Below are 17,514 nucleotides of genomic sequence, written 5' to 3' on the forward strand. Positions count from 1 at the left end.
GTAGCCACATAATAAATAACATCGTAAGGACGGCTATAAGTGTTCCATTTTATTACATTCAAGTGCTAGCTTTGTCCGATAGCGCTTATCGTCGGTAACCTAACTGGAACCCAGTAAGGGAGTTGGCATCGAGTTGTATAATAGTGAATGACTGACTACGGGAAAATAGGGAAAAAAGAGAGTCGAAGCGTTTGAGGTGTGGTGCTAAACAAGGATATCAAAATCAGGTGAGCTGGTGGGATAAAGAATGGGGAGGCTGCATATAAATAAAAAGCATTATCTGTTTATTTCCGTCTAAGGAAAAATCATCACTAATCGTCTTTCTCGGCTATCTAATTACAATATTTCCAGTCGGTTTCTGTAGCTGTTGTAGATTCTGTATGTGAACTTACCAAATTGTGAACGTATTATATTATGAATAGTTTCTTGCAAGTGCACAAATGTCAGGCAGATTGTTTTAATATTCTTTTCATTTATAAGTAGTTTGTACTTGGACACGGCTTTAAGCTAAAATACTTTTCGATGCTTTGTTATACCTAAATGTATTATTAAATATGAGAAAAAACGTGAAGAAGCTGTTTTATTAAATCCTTAAGTACTATGAATTTCGCAAAAAGTGTAAAGAATCTTAATGCTCAATTAATCCACTACGTTACCAGGTACCACCAAGAAAACGTAAAGGAATGAAGCAATAGTAGGAGAGACATTTTACTTAAACCTAGTTTTCCATTTCTTACATCTTTGTGGCAAAGCGCAAAAGAATAAATTATCAGAACAGTGTCCTTTAAAGCAGTTTCCTTTAAGTTAAAGCACTGTGCGTATAAAAATATGCGGACTCGACTTTGAAACAGTAGCTAAACCTGTCCAGGTGCACATGTCATGAGAACAGTAATGTATTGTTCGTTACATTGAGTAACAATAAAAAATGTCACACATAAGCTTAAACGAACGTATTGTTTTCCTTTGTTCTACCATCAGTGTCCATAGTATTTTGTCGTCTTAGTTGCTGTTCACCGCGCAAAACATTACAGGCATTAGAGCGTACAGCTTCAGGGTGGATATTAGCCTACAGTTCGTTGAGTCTCAAATGTCAGTGTCAATCGTCAAAACAGCTGCTGATCATTTTGAATGAACTTCACGGTTATACGTTGATATTAATTACGTTCGTGACGCTTTTATGTGAAATAACAAGTGTCGTCTCTATCATAGAGACAGATATTTAATCAAACATTATTTTCATGACAGAATTTCCATAGCTCCAATTTTATTTCATTACTAACCCCTTTTCCACTATTGCCCTCTGACACGTAATTAAATCGGAGTGCAAATTTAATAGTTCCGGGAAAGTGGATGTGGAATAAATGACGGCGAAAAAATGATTTAGAATATATATAGAAAGTAGACGGAAATGGTGTGTCGAGGACAACATATAGGCACTGTAGTTTCAAAGAGAGAAACGGTGTAATATTCGAATCTATAATTTTACCTGCCTTGAGTCATTAATATAGAATGGTACAAATTAAACCTAAAAACCTCCTGTATATAAAGTACATAGCTTGTAATAAACTGCTCGAAAATGCATCGTTTGCGTATCTGGAAACGTGAATGAGATTAATTTCAAGGGAAGCAAGGAATGAAGGAATATAAATCACAAAAAAGTCACTGTAAAATAAAGAAGAGCGCTATTCAAAATAGAGGAAGCCTAATAAAAACTGCGCAGCTACGAAATTAATATCTTCTGTCAGATAATATTTAATACGGCCGTGCTCCATCCTGCTCATTACAACATGCTTACATCCTCCTTGACTAGCCATCTACGTGACTGGTGTCCGTGCCGGTCCCACTCATCGAACTAAACCGTCTTTGGTTCATACAGTATCTAAGGACAGCACCTTCGAGAACGCACTAGGCCTGTGCATGCTCAATCTGGTTCATGTCAGGAACGAACCGAAAACTAAGGTATTCGATGCCTCTTGGAGGATGTTGAAAGAGGAAACCATCAACTAAAGGTTCGTTGTTGGTCCGGACAAATGGTTAGAGGATTCTATCCAAAACTTCGCAGCCATCAGATTACCCTAAAAAATAAACAGAATCAACAAAGTTCCGGACATGCTACCAGTCCAAATATAACTGCAGGGCCCGTATGTCGCCATGCCTGACATGTGCACTGGTACACGGACGCCTCAGCGCCCTTCTTCGACGATCTTCAAGAGTCTGTCAGACCCTGCGCTGGTCGGGGAAGAGAACCCGACTTCTTTCTCCGACATTCGTACACTACTCCCATTACTGTTAGCAGAATATGGGATCGGTGGGTTCAAGAGGGTAATACGGAACGCTGTGCTGGATCCCAACGGCCTCGTATCACTAGCAGTCGAGATGACAGTCATCTTATCCGCATGGCTGTAACTGATCGTGCAGCCACATCTCGATCCCTGAGTCAACAGATGGGGACGTTTGCAAGACAACAACCATCTGCACGAACAGTTCGACTACGTTTGCAGCAGCATGGACTATCAGCTCGGAAACCATGGCTGCGGTTACCCTTGACGCTGCATCACAGACAGGAGCGCCTGCGATGATGCACTCAACGACGAACCTGGGTGCACGAATGGCAAAACGTAAATTTTTCGGATGAATCCAGGTTATGTTTACAGCATCATGATGGTCGCATCCGTGTTTGGCGACATCACGGCGAACGCACATTAGAAGGGTGTATTCGTCATCGCCATACTGGCGTATCACGTGCTGTGATGGTATGGGATGCCATTGGTTACACGTCTCGATCACCTCTTGTTGGCATTGACGGCACTTTGCAGAGTGGACGTTACGTTTGAGATGTGTTACGACTCGTGGCACTACCCTTCATTCAATCCCTGCGAAACCCTAAATTTCAGCAGGATAATGAACGACGGTTTGTTGCAGGTCCTGTACGGACCTTTCTGGATACAGAAAATGTTCGACTGCTGCCGTGGCCAGCACATTCTCCAGATCTCGTACCAATTTAAAACGTCTGGTCAATGGTGGCCTAGCAACTGTCCCGTCACAATACGCCAGTCACTACTCATGATGAACTGTGGTATCGTGTTGAAGCTGCATGGGTATCTGTACCTGTACACGCCCAGGCGTATCAAGGTCGTTATTACGGCCAGAGGTGGTTGTTCTGGGTACTGGTTTCCTAGGATCTATGCACCCAAATTGTGTGAAAATGTAATCACATGTCAGTTCTAGTATAATATATTTGTCCAATGAATAGCCGTTTATCATCTGCATTTCTTCTTGGTGTAGCAATTTTAATAGCCAGTAGTGCAATATATGCTTAGGAAAAGTGTTGATGGTTGGTAGAAGACTGCATGCTGCCTGAGACTACACAGCTCTTCTAGGTGCTTGCATTATTCTTGGGGTACCTACGAACCCTAATTTGTTGATAGTGTTCATAACTTTTTGCTGTCGTAGGCCTCTGGTGACCACTACGTGACTTATTTAAGGTGCTTCTTATATGACATTAGTTGGTGAATGTTTTATTGGTGTCACTCTTTTGTACACCGATTCGGTGGGCAAATTTCACTATCAACAACCCTACCCGTACATTGACAGCGCTTATAGGATCAAAGCTTGAAACGACCCTCTGAGGTACGCCAACAGACTGGACAATATACATTAGCCAACTTGTCCCGGTCACTACTGGAGATACAGAGCGCTTTATTGAAATGCCTTGGGAACACAGTTTTCAGTTTCTTCACCACACAGATGAGTGTAGTTAGCGGTATCCTGTGCTCAGAAGAGTACTGACAAAATACATTCTAAGATAAAAAAATAAAAAGACTCACCACGAAGGAATTATTCGGCAGGGACGGAAACCAGTAGATGTTATGTAAATGCAGAGACACCTTATTGATTACAATTTCACAAAAAAATTGTATGATCTAATCATAACAAACAGCATTATAAACTGAGCGAGTCTATAATGCGTTGGTCAAACTCTGGCGCTTACGCCGTTGTTTGGTTTACAGTGATTGATAGAGTTGTTGATGTCATATTGAGGGATATCATGGCATATTGGACCCCGTTGGCGTGTTAGTTCGTGAAACTTCCGAGATGGTTGGAAGGCGCTGGCCATAACGCTCCAAACGTTCTCAACTGGGGAGTTATCTGTCGTCCTTGCTGGCAAAGGTAGGATTTGGCGAGCACTAAGACAAGCGGTAGGAACTCACGCCGTCTGCGGGAGGGCCTTGTATTGCTGAAATGTAACGCCAGGATGCTTACCGTAAACAGTAACAAAACGAGGAGTAGAATATCGGTGTTGTAACTTCGAGCTGTGAGAGTGCCATGGATGACAATTAAAGGAGTCGTGTTGTGACATTAAGCCGCACGCCGGACCATCACTCCTGGTTGTCAGGTGGTATGGTGGGCGACAGTCATATGTTGGTATTCCACTGCTCTCCAGAGCGTTTCGGGACACGTCTTCGTTGGTCATCGGGGCACAGTTTGAAGCGGAACGCATCACTGAAGAAAATTGTACTCCAGTCAGTGAGATTCCAGGCCACAATATAGTTCCTCGAGGACTATGGCAAACATAATGGTTGGCAAGCTGTTTCCAGGCACGTTCGATGGGGAGATGACAAACGCCCTTGCAGGCTAGGAAAGCAGTGGCGAGAGCCGTTCTAGGAAGAAAGCTAGTACCTAACTACATGAGTCACGAAATTCATTATGCTGAAATATGGCGAATAAAGCTATCTGTATTAAAGCAGTATATTTAGCCTTGGAACCTGCATGATGTAGCATTTATTGTTCACGTTCTCTTCGGCGTGTAGGAGTGGAGAATGCAAGTTGTACAGAACGACAGTTCAAACATTTACACTAACTCTCAACGAAGCTGCTAGAAGTTGATCACTATTGCACAATCTCAAAAGTGTGCGTCTTTCCTTTCGGACAGGTTGAAGCGAAAATCGTCTGTAACACATTGCGGCGACGTATTCAGCAGGCCAGCAACGGCTTTCATAAGCGCCTTACAATTCAAGTGGATTCGTGTTTCTGAACAACGGGAATCAGTACAGCAGTTTAGCAACTCGCAACTGAAATCGCCGAACCATCAACAGGAACACGCTGATCGAGTACTCCCGCATTACACACCCAGTTTGGATGAATTTTTTAATAAAGTAAATAAATTACCTGAATGAGTCTGTGATCAATTGTGATGACATCTGATACCCCGATTAGGCATAAATCTCGCTGTTGTTGAGACTGACCTTGTCTTATAAATTATACTTTCTGACATTATGGTGGCTGTAGCCGAAACGATGTTATAAATAAATACATATGTTAAGTGACTGTTGTCGTCCCGTTCTGTGGTCTTGAAGCAACGTCTCCACAAAGGTGGAAATGTCACACTAAAGTTGATGTGTTTCCCCTTCATTCTCTAATTAAATTTCGTTTCTTTAATAAGATGAAGTTTTGCCAGCCAAGGGGAGATCTTCACTAACCATTTCTGCATTAATCAAAGTAACGGAACTCTGATCTTTATTAAATAAAAATTCCGTTGAAGCAACGTAATAAGTTTTACTGTCACATTACTTACTACCATTTTTCAACGTCCATCTAAGTATAGATACTGCATGCTTGTATTACTTCAGACTGTTACTACGGATAAAATTTACTTACGTAGGTAGGTATAATTTTATTATTAACAAAATACACAGACAACAACACCAAACAAATGTGTTACAATTGAACTGAAACACATGGCAATAATTGTGCCACAATGACTTTTAGTTGTTTGTCTAGCAGAATATACATACAACAATTATGTAAAAACTCTCCCATAAATAGCTACATAAGAAAGAATTTCATTACATATTGTGATAAATTATTTATCCAAAGAATAACAATTAGACAAAAGCTATGAGTGTAACGTTTTGATTTCATAGAAATTAAAAATGACGCAGGTCTGCATGGCATAAGCTGGTTCACAGGAGAGCTTCTGTAAAGTTTGGAAGGTAGGAGACGAGATACTGGCAGAAGTAAAGCTGTGAGTAGCGGGCGTGAGTCGTGTTTCGGTAACTCAGATGGTAGAGCACCTGCCCGCGAAAGGCAAAGGTCCCGAGTTCGAGTCTCGGTCGGGCACACAGTTTTAATCTGCCAGGAAGTTTCATATCAGCGCACACTCCACTGCAGAGTGAAAATCTCATTCTGGAGTTTTAAATTCTATTCGGAGTACGGTTCATCAACAGTTCCTTTCCTGTCATTTAACAATTTTAATTTGCACCGACATCTCCTCACCAAAGAAGTATCTGGCTATGTGTGCCCCGACACTGCACTTCGCTGAACACAGTGTCTAAAGCCAAAGTGTGATCTGTTTACAATTGTCACCCACCCTTCTGTTGTTCAATGTTTCTTTCCTTCTTGGTGGTTTCCTGTTACGCTACATTTTCTGTGTTGATGACTTCATCACTTACATTAAATTCAAGATAATATCATTTACAATTTGGTGTTGTATTTCAAAATTATTATCAGGTTCACCTCACCTAAAGTGTGTTCAGTTTCCATTTCTTATGCAGACAATTTTATTCTCATTGGGCAGTGTTGCATTTGAGTCTGTGTCATGCAGTGTTTCGAAATGTGATAAATTTCTTCTCATTTTTGGCCTCTAAATTCTATTTTTAGTTTTATGCAGCGCTTTTATTCTGTTAGTTTTGTGTGTTGAAATTGCATGTCACGTACTGTGATTTCATTTACTGTAGCACTGTTCACTGTTCTGCGTAATATAGAACTTCACAGAATCATTTCTTCAATGTGTAGTTTTGGTGTCCTAGCTAATCTGGTAAAAGTTGATTGGAATATGGGTGTACAGTTATACCGTTTTAGACATCTGGAGACTTTGTTATCACATAGCGTTTATGTACTTATGCTATTTGCATTACTTAGGACGAGGATTTGATTCGTCATTTTCTCAGAATGCGAGTCCGGTGTTGCATCTCAGTTTTCATTCGTAGGCGGTTCTCGGTGATCACAAACTTTCGCAGCGTACCACGCATATCTGTTGTTAGAACTACGTGGGAAAGGAATAAAAAAGGAATACCTGAAGTGAAATACCATCAATATCTGGCATCTTACTATTTACATATGTTGAAGTCATAGTCATTGCTTGTCAATATGAATCAAATCGATGATGGCACGGATACTACAACACGCGGTATGGGTCACGAGGTGTACGGGCAGTAACAAGCCCCGCCCATGACGTCGGAGTGCACCCAAACAGCGCTCAATAGTCTGCAATTGCCATAAGTGGTACTGTGTTGTAATTGTGTTACGAGCGGAAACAGTTTTGTTTATGGCAGTGTCAATTCTTATTAGTGGCTGACGATTAAGTACAAGCTGCTCCAAAATTATCCGTGTACAGAGAGATTTTTGGAATAATTATTTAAGAAAAAACTATGATTTACTGCGATATCGTCAATTATACTAACCACAGCAGACAACAATGATTTTTTCTTGGAACTCTTACCTTAGGCCCGTGTTTGCATCGAAATAAATATCAGAAATTGAGTCCGCCTTGATGCAAAACACCTTGGTATTCGTTCATTTCTTTATTCTCCCAAACTACACTACTGGCCGTTAAAATTGCTACGCCAAGAAGAAATGCAGATGATAAACGGGTATTCATTGGACAAATATATTATACTGGAACTAACATGTAATTACATTTTCACACAATTTGGGTGCATAGATCCTGCGAAATCAGTGCCCAGAACAACCACCTCTGGCCGTAATAACGGCCTTGATACGCTTGGGCATTGACTCAAACAGAGCTTGGATGGCATGTACAGGTACAGCTGCCCATGTGACTTTAACACGATACCACAGTTCATCAAGAGTAGTGACTGGTGTATTGTGACGAGCCATTTGCTCGGCCTCCATTGACCAGACGTTTACAGTTGGTGAAAGATCTGTATCCAGTAAATCCCGTACAGGACCTGCAACATGCGGTCGTGCATCATGCTGCTGAAATGTAGGGTTTCGCAGGGACCGAATGAAGGGTAGAGCCACGGGACGTAACAAATCTGAAATGTAGCGTCCACTGTTCAAAGTGCCGTCACTGCGAACAAGAAGTGACCGAGGCGTGTAACCAAAGTCACCCCATACCATCACGCCGGGTGATACGCCAGTATGGCGATGACCGCTATGTCGCCAAACACGGATGCGACCATCATGATGTTGTAAACAGAAACTAAATTCATCCGAAAAAATGACGTTTTGCCATACGTCGTTCAGTACACCATCGCAGGCGCTCCTGTCTGTGATGCAGCGTCAAGGGTAACGGCAGCCATGGTCTCCGACCTGATAGTCCATGCTGCGGCAAACGTTGTCGAACTGTTCGTGCAGGTGGTTGTTGTCTTGCAAACGTCCCCATCTGTTGACTCTGGGATCGAGACGTGGCTGCACGATACTTTACAGCCATGCGGATAAGATGCATGTCATCTCGACTGCTAGTGATACGAGGCCATTGGGATCCAGCACGGCCTTCCGTATTACCCTCCTGAACCCACCGGTTCCATATTCTGCTAACAGTCATTGGATCTCGACCAACGCGGGCAGCAATGTCGCGATACGATAAACCGCACTCGTGATAGAATACAATCCGACCTTTATCAAAGTCGGAAACGTGATGGTACGTATTTCTCTCACGAGGCATCACAACAACATTTCACGAGGCAACGTCGGTCAACTACTCTTTGTTTATGAGAAATCGGTTGGAAACTTCCCGCATGTCAGCCCGTTGTAGGTGTCATCACCGGCGCCAACCTTGTGTGAATGCTCTGAAAAGCTAATCATTTGCATATCACAGCAACTTCTTCCTGTCGATTAAATGTAGGCTCTGTGGTGTAGCAATTTTAATGGCCAGTAGTGTAGTTTCGGCGACAAATATGACCATCATCAGTGTTTTTTTAATCTTATTTATTATATGTTACAGCCTGTTTTAAGCAATTATTGGCGCTGTTTGCAACATATTTTCTGTGCGCTTTTTTCTGTTGCTTTTTTTCTGTTTACTTAGCGAACATCATGTCAATTTCGTTTGATGGAATGTAGCTGCTTTTATACACAGAAAAACAATCCTTCGCACTTTGTTTCTGATCCAGACTATTGCGCCACAGCAGACAAGTACATCATTACGTCAAGATGCAATCAAGAGGTTCTTGAGAGATACTTTTTCAGAGTACGAAGACTGTGGAGATTATGTGGCCACCCTTTGCCTACCACTGTCTCCCAAAGAATTAAGTCTTTGACTTTGAGACGTAATGTGAGCGAAATCCTGTCGGGTGGTATATGCAAGAAAGATAGAGAATTTGATACTTCAAGTGGTAATGGATCGTCGGAGGCTCGAGGTACGACAGTAGAACCGACATCTGAGAAGCAAGACATTTATTGTCCACACGACAGTAAATTGCGACAACAAGGATGAAGAACAGTCTGTTGCAGAAATGAGAGAAATTTTTGAGAATTTCACCGAATACTAAGCGGAAAATGTTCCAGATTTGATGGAAAACGTTTCAGCTGTTAGAAATGATTTCAGGATATGCTGCTTACAGTATTAAAGGCGGACACCCGAGGTAGCGCTTTTTAGTGTATTATATTTGTTACTGTTCTTATATTGACTGCCAAGAAATATTTCTGTTTTCTCGTTGCTCACCAGAGTAATTGTCATGATTCATTGATGACTTGCAGTGTGCATCCCTGAATGTAAATAAGGTATATTTAGTGAGAAGAAAACTGAAGGCTGTGACAATCATTTTCCTGAAGTGTCTTTCCTTCTTTTTTATCGGCAATATTGAGACGGTTTTAAAGCATTTGCATAAAATACGGAAATATAGTGGGTTTCATCAATCAGTGGATATTTATTTAAACTTATTCACAACATGGAAGTATTACAAATTTCTGGAGACGAAGTCCGTTATTTCGCAGAAAAGACCTGCAGGTGAAAGGTTTATTACCTTATGGGACTGTATGTGTTCACAAAACTTTTCGGTGCTAAAGTAAAATGAAAATTGTCCACAGGTCTGCTAGTATCTTGGAAATGTATGTCTATATTTCACAAAACGAAATACTATATATTTTGCGAACACTTAAGGAACTTCCCAACAGCCAGCAACTGTAGTGTTCTTCAGAAGCGGAAACCACCACAAAAACTTACTCCTCTTTCCACACTATTATTCCCGAATAAACACTACAACTTTTGCATGGTAGACGAAGCGATCACGCAAATGTTTCAGGAGGAGGACGAAATTACTGTTTAAAGTCCCGTCGACAATGAGGTCATTAGAGATGGAACACAATCTCGGTTTAGGGAAGGATGGAGGAGGTAGGCAGCCTGTTCTTCCGGGGGAACCATCCCTGCTTTTGCCGTAAAGCTACTTAGAAAAATCAAGGCAAACCTAAATCTTTATGATCGGATGCTGGTTTGAACCTTCATCCTCCCGAATACGAGTCCAGTGTGCTGACCACGCTCGGCGTAAAGCACTCGCTTTGAACACGTTCAAGAGGATCTTTAATGAAGACAGATTGAAGTTTTATGGTATTCACTTTGAAAATGGAAAGAGAATTTCAACAATTCCACGTCAACTTTATTGACTGTAGCCGAAAAGGTTTTGCAGCGTTAAAGGACACTGAAAATGAAAAGCGTCCGGGAACGAAGACTTGGCTGTAACACGTTGCGTAAGGACATGCACTTTTATCAAAATGAAAGTTACAAGAAAGGAAAAAAAGGTGCAAAGTTAGTAAACGAAGCGAGTGTGAAGAAATACAGAAACTGAAAAAAAGTTTACGCATTAACTTTCCATTCTAGAAAGAGGGTTGGTGTCCTACCTACCATAGAAAAAAATCGTCCTAACTAATATAAAGTTTAATGATAATAATAATAATACAACAAACCTTGGAAAATCTCGATTACATTCACACCTGCGGGTTAGTTACATCTATGTGTCCCGCCTGCCTGTAGGCCTTAGTTCTCTGCAGCGAGAAGAGACGGTTCACCATGACGCCACTGCTCGCACCCGGCCTGCACTATACCCCTACGGTGTATTCTAGTATCCGAGGTGTGACGTCCCCTCTCCCCTTTCCGTTGTCGCTGTTGATGTTGGAGCCGCTACTGCTACACCTACGACGGTGGAATGGAGACGCGACGCGCTGTGATGGTTGTCCCCGTCGGATATCGTGGAAGAGTACCAGAAAATCTCTATAGAAAATTGTTCGTCACGTAATGTATGAAAGTCCGTTTGCGAGTCTTCACAGTCTTCTCAGCGATGCGAACTGCTGATTTTAATTGTCCGTCATGGTTTTATGATGATATGCTATGCCCTGTTAGTTAGTTATTGCAGTACTAAATGGATCATTCATCACCGGCGTCGTTTCACACCATTAAAGCGAGGAAAAATTCATTTGCGGTTCAGTATCAGTATCAGCAGTTGTTACGTGTCCGCAGCTCGTGGTCGTGCGGTAGCGTTCTGGTTTCCCGCGCCGGGGTTGCCGGGTTCGATTCCCGGCGGGTTCAGGGATTTTCTCTGCCTCTTGATGACTGGGTGTTGTGTGATGTCCTTAGGTTAGTTAGGTTTAAGTAGTTCTAAGTTCTAGGGGAATGATGACCATAAATCCTAAGTCCCATAGTGCTAAGAGCCATTTGAACGATTTTTCTTTTTAGTTGTTACATTGCTATACACAATTGTTCACTACGGCACGACGCAAATCTATCTTGCTTTCGTGAATTGTGATATTATTTCGGCAAAGCACTGCTCTCAATGCTCAATGTTCATCAAGTCACTCTATCAATTAAAATGTTCACAGTTAATTAATTTTGATCATAAACTGTCACACAGTTCAATGAATAATGGAGCCAACACTTGAGATTTCCATTACTGACGAACAATTTTATTGTTCCTTCTTAGCGGTTAATCATCACACCACATGCACACCGATGGATCAGATCAATTACGATTCTTTTCAGTTCGGTGATCGTGACAACTGCGAAAACTTTTACAATCGGCGTATTTGTATTATCTTCGTGTGGTCGTATTAATGTTTCCTACTCCAGGCTAATCAGGTATTGCAGTCTTCGATACTGCTTGCTTTCTTCGTTGGAACTGTTCACTTTGATGAACGTTGAGTCCAACAATAATATCTCCAATAATTAAGGTTCATTAACTCGTCTTACACTATCAGAATATCACTTCAGTTCAAGTCAGAATAACTAAGAACAAAGTCCGCTCATCTCTATCACACACTATTACTTTTTTTTTAAATGCAACGATCTCGTAGCGTTCCGTTTATAGTACTACAACAAACGGTGTTCTCTCTCGACTTGAATGCAAGCAAGCTAGCATTGTAGACGCATTGAATTTCCTTTTCGCAGCGTTTACAACTCTCTTTTACAATAAGTGTTATCACTGACCGACATATTACTTTGGACTTAACTTTCATCGTACTGATTTGCAGTTATTACTGAGATTTTTGATAGCTAATTAAAAATAACCTTTCTTTCTTTCTACCTTTATAACATGACATACTCAGTAATTATTGAAAGTGGTGTTAATCAAAACATTAAGGTGTTATATTATTATCAAAGCTGTCGTACCTCCTACTTTAAGGAGGGTAAGACGTCAAACGGACCGACTTGGAGCAGGAGAGTCACCACAGGACATTTTAATTTCTACTGTGTATACTTTTACAAATAAATTCATAAAACTTTGTCACCACGACCAGGAAGGATTGAGAACTCACACTTATCACAGTGAAAGTTCAAAAAAGTAGCAAAATACATTTTTTTTTACATGTAAAATTTCATCATTTTTTCACTTATTACTGGCTCCATTTGTTGCTATAGGTACACTTTCCTTCCTAAGTAAGAGAGATTGTTCGATGAATTTTTGATAGCAAACAAGTAGTAGCTACAGGTGTATGAAACTCTAGAATTTTCCAAATTTATTAAAAAACCTGTGGAAAAAATTAAGATTATTAACTATAAAACTTAAGTTTTTTCTAAACATGAAGTTTAAAATTTAACAGTTCATTCATTTTTTCATAAATTAAATAACTTCTAGAGTCCCATACACCTGTAAATATGGTTTGTATACTGTGCAAAAGTCATCGAAGAATCTCTCTTACTTAGGAAGCAAAGTGTACCTATAGCAACAAATGCAGCCAGCAGTAAGTGAAAAAATGATGAAATTTCACAAGTAACAAAAATGTGTTTTGTTACATTTCTTAGCTTCCACTGCTATGAATATGAATCCTGAATCCTTTCTGGTCATGCTGCTAAAGTTTTATGAATTTATTTGTAGAAGTATAGACAGTGGAAATTAAAATGTCCTGTGGTGCCTCTCCTGCTCCAAGTCGGCCCGTTTGACGTCTTACCCCTTTGAATATCATGACATTCTTATTTGGATTTTCGGATTTCTTGGGGTGTTACAGTGGGTGAAGTGAATTTCGTACGGCCCCCTTGTTATCTGAGCACAGGGAGGAGAATTGCGGCCATTACGCCAAAGGACACATTCCTCTCTTACAACATTCCGTGAGGAACTTACCTTATCGGCACTCGTGGCTTGTGCCACACATTTAAAAAGCAGAAAACGAAAAAAAGATGAAAGTCAGTAGGACCTGGACAAACGAAAGAACTCCATGCAGTCCAGACACTCCATCTGAGAAAAGTACTGGATCAATGTTCTGGAAGCAAAGTAGAAGTTTGAAGAGGCAGTGCGAGGTAGCGTCACGGACCAAAAAGGCGCTGCGTGAGCCTCCCGCCAGCCGGCAGCCGCTGCCCGCCTTCTAGGCTGTGCAGGCAGCCAGACGCGCCGGCGACAAGTTTTTTCCGCGTCGCGCGCACAGTGGATGCACCGCAGTCGGCAGTCGAGACACGCGTGCTCGGCAGGCGCCCGCCGGCTTATTTGAATACATGAATTGCAAACGCCGCTGCGGCTCCTTCCCACCTGATGTTTGGCGGCCGCTCTTTGACAATTACGCCTCCCGCCCTCCCACTGTGCCCAAAAACTCGGTCACGATTCCATATCGCTTCTTACCGCATTCCGGCAACGATGCTATTTCCAGCGTGAGGATTTTATTGAGCAGAATACCACTTACAGCGCGACAAGAACTGTAAAGTGAATTTGTAAGTAGGCGTGAGGGAACGCTCTGCTCTCGTGCTTGCGTTTCGTTTGTTCAGCGGATACAGGTAAGAAATAATTCGTAGCCAGATTAGTCTTTTTTATTCTTTCTGAATGATACTGTTGTGGAGCATTTCGCCACTGAATTTACAAGTGATCAGTCTGAAATTCACGACATGCCTTATCTTTGAAATATTGTCTGCCATCGTTTTATTGTGCTATCGATATTCTGGAAGTTAAACTAATGTATGTGACTAAGGAAACTGAGTTCATTTACACAATATACCTCTATATACACTACTGACCATTAAAATTGCTACACCACGAACATGACGTGCTACAGACGCTAAATTTAACCGACAGGAAGAGGGTGATGTGATATGCAAATGATTAGCTTTTCAGAGCATTAACACAAGATTGGCGCCGGTGGCGACACAATACAACGTGCTGACATGAAGAAAGTTTGCAACCGATTTCTCATACACAAACAGCAGTTGACCGGCGTTGCCTGGTGAAACGTTGTTGTGATGCCGCGTGTAAGGAGCAGAAATGCATACCATCAAGTTTCCGACTTTGATAATGGTCGGATTGTAGCGTATCGCGATTGTGGTTTATCGTATCACGACATTGCAGAATATGGAATCGGTGGGTTCAGGAGAGTAATACGGAACGCCGTGCTGGATCCCAACGGCCTCGTATCACTAGCAGTCGAGATGACAGGCATCTTATTCACATGACTATAACGGATCGTGCAGCCACGTCTCGATCCCTGAGTCAACAGGAGGGGACGTTTGCGAGACAACAACCATCTGCACGAACAGTTCGATGACGTTTACAGCAGCATAGACTATCAGCTCGGAGACCATGGCTGCAGTTACTCTTGACGCTGCATCACAGACAGGAGCGCGTGCGCTGGTGTACTGAACGACGAACCTGGGTCCACGAATGGCAAAACGTCATTTTTTCGGATGAATCCAGGTTCTGTTTACAGCATCATGATGGTCGCATCCGTGTTTGGCGACATCGCGCTGAGCGTGTATTCGTCATCGCCATACTGGCGTACCACCCGGCGTGATGGTATGAGGTACCTTCGGTGACATGTCTCGGTCACCTCTTCTTCGCATTGACGGCACTTTGAATAGTGGACGTTACGTTTCAGATGTGTTGCGACCCGTGGCTCTACCCTTCATTCGATCCCTGCGAAGCCCTACATTTCGGCAGGATAATGCACAACCCCATGATTCAGGTCCTGTAAAGGCCTTTCTGGAAACAGAAGATGTTCGATTGCTGCCCTGGCCACACATTCTCCAGATCTCTAACCAACTGAAACGTCTGGTCAATTTTGGCCGAGCAACTGTATTGTACAATACGCCAGTCACTACTCTTGTTGAACAGTGGTATCGTGGTGAAGGTGCATGGGTAGCTGTACCTGTACACGCCATTCAAGCTCTGTTTGACTCAATGCCCAGGCGTATCAAGGCCGTTATTACCGCCAGAGGTGGTTGTTCTGGGTACTGATTTCTCAGGATATGTGCACACAGATTGCGTGAAAATGTAATCACATGTCAGTTCTAGTATATTTGTCCAATGAATATCCGTTTATCATCTGCATATCTTCTCGGTGTTGCAAGTGTAATGGCCAGTAGTGTAGTTCTACCCACCCCGTTGCGTAACTATTACAGCAAACGAAAGTAGTACTTAGAAAGAATGACAGCCTTGGCTGCATGGGAACAATACTTCTAACGACGCGTTTCACCTTTCTGAGAGATCAACAGAAAACCTAAAGGGAAAAAATTAAGATAATAGTATTCCTCAACGCATTGTCCTGTCCTGCAGAGCTAAACAAGATTTTTAAAAAGTAATATGCTCGTGAACGTATTGTAAAACACTGTAAAATTTGCATTCATTATGTTAGTGGTGACCGTTGTATCTGTCTACATGGCAACAAACGGTGTGTTTCATCCACTGAGAGCTACGGTGCGGGAAAAAACCACAAAAACATTTTACGTTCGCTGTAAAACTGTTAAACACACTGGAGGCAGTTGCAAATGCAATGCTGATACAGGACCACACTTACAGGTTTTCAAACCACCTACGATAATCTGTATACTAAGCAATAACTGTTATTTATTATTTTTCACGCTGTCGATTGACTATTTAACCTTCCACTGGACTGCACACGCTCCGTCATTTTTAGCATTACTTCAAGCATAATATGAACGACTGATAAAATTATCTACAGTTTCTTAAAAACTTCATTTTTAAAATGGAACCCTAAATCTGAAGGAGACATAGATTTAGATAATAATGTAGTAGTGATGAAGTATAGGCTGAAGTTTAAGAGATTAATGAGGAATGATCGATATTCAAGGCAGTGCAATACGGAAGCACTAAGGAGTGAAGAGATACGCTTGAAGTTCTGTGAGACTATAGATACTGTGATAAGGAATAACACAGTAGCCAGTGAAGTTGAAGAAGAGGAATTGACATCTCTAAAAAGGACAACCACAGAAGCTGAAAAGAAAAAAAAAACAAGGGTATAAAGAAGGTAACTGCAGAGAAACCAAGGGTAACAGAAGAAATACTTCAGTTCATCGATAAAAGAAGCAAGTACAATAGCGTTCGGGGAAATTCAGGAATTTATGAATACAAGTCACTGAGGAACTATATAAGTAGAAAGTACGGGGAACCTAAGACGAAATGGATGCATGCAAAATATGAAGAAATCGAAAAAGAAATGATTATCTGAAGGACTCAACATAATAGGAAACTAAAGATGAACTGACCGTATAGGAAAGTCAAAAAAGGCTACGGTGGAATTACAAACAACGGTGGTACAATTAAGAGTGCAACGGGAATTCCACTGTTAAACACAGAGGAGAGAGCAGATAGGTGGAAAGAGTACACTGAAGGCTTCTGTGAGGGGGAACATTTTACTGATACGATGGAAGACGAAACAGGAATCGATTAAGAAAAAATAGGGGAGCCAATATTTGTATCAGAATTTAAAAGAGCTTTGGGAGACTTAAGATCAAATACGGCGTAAGGGATAGATAACATTCCAACATAATTTATAAAAACATTGGAGGGGGGGGGGGGGGGGGGAGTGGCAACAAAACGACTGTCTAACTTTGTGCTGTGACCCCCAGCGCCTTGATGGGCGAGTACAGGACGCTGTTTATCACCAGCGAGCTAGCATTCTTAGTTTATTTATGCAAGCATGTAGTCTATTTCTCTGTATTTTTCTTCATTGATCGTTCAGTTCCTCACAACGAGGGCAGACAGTCATAAATTTTAGCGTGTAATCCACCTTAGCACGCTTGGCAGCCGCTCCACCAGCAGATTTCGTGCTCTGCGCATGCTGGTGGTA

This window comes from Schistocerca gregaria, chromosome 1 (assembly GCF_023897955.1).
Source record: "Schistocerca gregaria isolate iqSchGreg1 chromosome 1, iqSchGreg1.2, whole genome shotgun sequence".
NCBI lineage: Eukaryota > Metazoa > Arthropoda > Insecta > Orthoptera > Acrididae > Schistocerca > Schistocerca gregaria.